This window comes from Benincasa hispida, chromosome 6 (assembly GCF_027475165.1).
Source record: "Benincasa hispida cultivar pf3 chromosome 6, pf3_genome.v1.1, whole genome shotgun sequence".
NCBI lineage: Eukaryota > Viridiplantae > Streptophyta > Magnoliopsida > Cucurbitales > Cucurbitaceae > Benincasa > Benincasa hispida.
The window spans coordinates 58,331,533-58,336,281 of record NC_143483.1 but is presented as its reverse complement, the minus strand read 5'-3'; positions in this window follow the sequence as shown (position 1 = coordinate 58,336,281).

The window sequence follows — 4,749 nt, the reverse complement described above, 5'->3', positions numbered from 1 at the left end:
GGCTCATCATCTGATGCAGAATGAATTTCATAACCACCATCCATTACCAATCACATTCCACATCCCACTTCAAACTTTTCAATTCCTCGAGCCTTTGGACCTTCATTTCAAGACATCAGAACCTCTGCCTCAAGGCAGAGGTTTGCGATCACAGATGAGAGCTTGAAAAAGATTTCCAGTAAGAATTCTTCACCTCAACAAACCAGACCGAGTGACGACCGGAGCTTTCGTCGGAGATAGAGCTGGAGAGAGACATCTCTACCATTCATCCATGGCACCATCGGCAACCTTGACGCAGAGTCCTTCAATTCTCTTCTAATCACTGTATTGTATTATATTTTAGCTTAAGATATTAAGACATTTTGTGATCAATGCAAATCTTGATTCCTTCATTGTTGTCTTCTTCATCATCTTTATCTCTATCATTGCTTATCTTCAACGTTTATTTATCAAAGGTGATCGCATACTTAATCGTGTAGCCTAGAGATAGGTCGCATGTAGTAACCCACCGAGAAGTATGCGTTATGCGATTATAATGAGTTAATCTTCTTTGCTTGGTGAAAGACTGTAGCAACTTTGTCTATGAGATGTTGCATTACTTGTCTATAAGTTAAATAGTCGCGTCTAACTGCCTGAGAAGGTAAGAGATGGAACGCACTAAAGCAAAGTTCGCATTATTCCTAGAGAGAGACACAATCTTATGCTTGTCACAACCATGCACTATAGAGATATAGTCATGCGGCTAACCACCGAGAGGTGTGTGATGTGTTAGTGCAATGAGCTGAGGTTACTCGGGTGATTTAAAATAATAAACATTACTATGCATTAATAGTTGTTGTGTCTCTACCTATTCTTATCGCAAGTCTTCTATTGTTCAATCTGTTTAGTTAGGAGGAGGAATAGTTTGTAAATCCATTAAACTTCTTTTTATTTTTATTCATCGCCTCAAACGCATTGCTTCACAAGCATTATTGAGTGACAAGTCTCTGTGTTCGACCTCGGATTACCCAAGAAACTTGCGTTCGCATTATACTTGCACGAGCGTAAGAAAACTTGTGATAGGAATGCGTGATCATCGTATACTAGATTAACGCATCTTCATTCCGACGCATGACCTCAGATGCATGGGTGCAAATGCATAAGTCATATCTAACGCATGATTGCATGTACAACCCCATTCGTCTTTAATAATAATAATAATATTCCCAATCAACAAGTTTTTGGCGCCGTTGCCAGGGACTTGGCAGCTAATGTTTTGTGAAGTTTTGTGTTTTCGTACGCTTTCAATCTTAGGCGTATTGTAGGTATGTGACCAAGCTGCAAACAATATTTGAAGTATAGGCGATGCGTCGAAAGTCAAATATTGACCCTGAGATAGAGAGACTATCTATCGCATGAGCTGGAAGCAGTTTTAGGCGCATGTCAACCATTATGCGTCCAACAATTGCTGGAAGCTCTAATGGTCAGGGCGACTCTTTGACCCGAGTAGTTGAGAACCATCTCCTGCATGGGAGACTCCTTGCAGTGACAACACTTCAATTTCTCAAAAGACGTTTTCTACTCTATCTTTACATTGCTTTCTTAGTTTAGTTTATTATTTTTTATTTATTGTTATTTTAGATATGCGGCTGCTTCTTTGGTTGTTGTGCGTTTGCTCCTTGTAGGTGCGATAATAACTCTCCTCGGTGCACAATTACAACGGAAGAATCCTCCACATCCTTCAACGCATGGCTTCAATCGCATGAATTCCAACGCATTGTCGCATGCGTTATTCTACTTAAGGTTCCGTTCTTATCATCTTTTATGCCTTATCATTTTGAAATTCTCCTTGTCTGATTGCAGTTCTTTGCGATGCATCTATAATCGTTCAAATAATACACAGCATCCTCTAACTAGTATCGTAAGTGTCTCCATACTTTTAATAGCTTCTTCAAATTGTGACAATCTATAGTTTTATCGTGTACAAACCCTTGCTCAAGCATTTGTTATCACATTCATGTTGAGTTTGTTTTTAGCTTGTAGTGAGAACGCTGCCACCTTCTAAGTTTGGGGGTGGCAGCGGTCTCGGAGAATTGTGTTCATTACATTGCAGTCATTCCCTTCAAAAAAAAAAATGGAAATAACAACTCCACTGTCAACGCAATAGGGAAACCCATGTTGATAAGAGTTAAGTTGTGAAAGTAATTTACCCGTAGTTGGATGTCCGCATGACACCCGTGGGGGCAAGCCAAAACGAAGGTAAGTCGCCAGGATCAATGGATAAGCGAAACTTCTCTGTCTAGCGTAAGCCAAATTAAGCAAGACATGAGTTGAGTTGAATATGGAACGCAACTGAAGTTGGATGCCCGCATAACACACGTAGAGGTAAGCCAAAACGAAGAGCATAACCAGCTTCAACGCTGCATTCGAATAAGTACTCACATAATCTGGAATTGTTTTGAACGAACACATTCTCAAGATCTGAACGCAAAGTTGCGGTGAATGAATAAAAAGTTTTTGAGCAAAGGCTTGCCAAATTTAACTTAGAAAAGATTTCTTTGGAGAAGTAGCCGAAGTAGAGGAGAGTATTGCGTCCATAGTTAGAGGCACGAGTAAATTATATTATGAGAAGATGGTCATCGCAAAAATACGCCGGAAGGTGAGTTAAGAATTTCTTGAGTATAACACATGCGTGAGGACAAGCATGATTCTAAGTTTGGGGGGGGGGGTGATAACCGGCAGAAATATAAGTTATTATAAGCCTTTTATTTAGAATCACGAGGGTTAATAAGTAGAAAATGGGGTGATAATACTTAGAATTTGCGAAAATTTGAGTTTTGCATCAATTAGCACCTAGATCCTTACTGACCCCAATATTATACGTTACTCCATGCCAAAGTATCTATTTTTATAGCTATCGCAGGAATCAAATGCATGCATTTGAATTAAGCAATCGTAGACAAATGCATGCGCTGAAGCCAAGCGATCGCAAAGACAAATGCATGTGCTGAAAGTTGTGATGATCACATGCGTCCATCGCATGGAAGTTTCGGTGATCGAATGCGTCCTTTGCATGAAAGTTGCGGTGATCAAGCGCATGCGGCGATCAATTGGGAATTGTGGTCATGGAATGACAATCATAATAGAAGGATGATCGCAAGATGGGGTAGAACGCATTGATGCTTTAGCTGAATCAAGCTCGGACGCATACCTTGAGAATATCAACAAAATAAGACGATGTGACATTACCCATACCGCGACAAAAGCATCAGTGAGCCATAATGCAATCATGATAGTTGTCGGCGTTTTAAACTCTATAAATAGCCTTTGGATCTTCATTTCAAGACATCCGAACCTCTGCTCAAGGCAGAGGTTTGCGATCACATATGAGCTTGAACAAGATTTTCAGTGAGAATTCTTCACCTCTACAAACCAGACCGAGTGACGACTGGAGCTTTCGCCGGAGATAGAACTGGAGAGAAACATCCCCACCATTCATCCATGGCACCACTGGCAGCCTTGACGCAGAGTTCTTCAATTCTCTTCTAATCTCTGTATTGTATTACATTTTAGCTTAAGATATTAAGATATTTTGTGATCAATGCAAATCTTCATTCCTTCATTGTCGTCTTCTTCATCATCTTTATCTCTATCATTGCTTATCTTCAGTATTTATTTATCAAAGGTGATCGCATACTTAATCGTGTAGCTTAGAGATAGGACGCATGTAGAAACCCACCGAGAGGTGTGGGTTGTGCGAGTATAATGAGTTAATCCTCTTTGCTTGGTGAAAGGCTGTAGCATTGCTTGTCTATGGGATATTGCATTGCTTGTCTATAAGTTAAATAGCCACGTCTAACTGCCTGAGAAGGTAAGAGATGGAATGCACTAAAGCAAAATTCGCATTGTTCCGAGAGATAGGCACAATCTTATGCTCGACGCAACAATGCACTATAGAGATATAGTCATGCGGCTAACCACCAAGAGGTGTGTGATACGTTAATGTAATGAGCTAGGATTACTCGGACGATTTAAGATAATAAACATTACTATGCGTTAATGATTGTTGTGTCTCTACCTATTCTCTTCGCAAGTCTTCTATTGCTCAATCTATTTAGTTAGGAGTAGAAGTAGTGTGTAAATCCATTAAACTTTTTTTTTATTTTTATTCATCACCTCAAACGCATTGCTTCACAAGCATTATTGAGTGACAAGTCCCTGTGTTCGACCTCGGATTACCCAAGAAACTTGCGTTCACGTTATACTTGGCGCGAGCATAAGAAAACTTGTGATAGGAACGCGTGGTCATTGCATACTTGATTAACGCATCTTCATTCCGACGTATGACCTCAGACGCATGGGTGCAAACGCATAAGCGATGTCTAACGCATGATTGTATGTACAACCCCATCCGTCCTTAATAATAATAATAATTTTCCCAATCAACAATACTCGATGCACGATGGCTTTTACTCGATGAAAAAAGAATGAGAATAAACTCGATGGTGGTTAATTACTTGATGATCGATTATACTCGATTACTCAATAGCCTTACTCGATGGTATTCACTGGCATTTACTCAATGCATTACTCAATGGCATTTTGGTATTTTTATGATTCTCTTCAATTTAGTTGTTTTTCTTGGACAGTTTTGATCTTTTTTGCTGAATTTTCTCTTAATGACTCCTAAACGCCTTGAAGACCGTTTTACCTACAAAATTAGCATTTAGAGCAAATAATGAAAACAATTTTTTGGAAATTAACATCGAG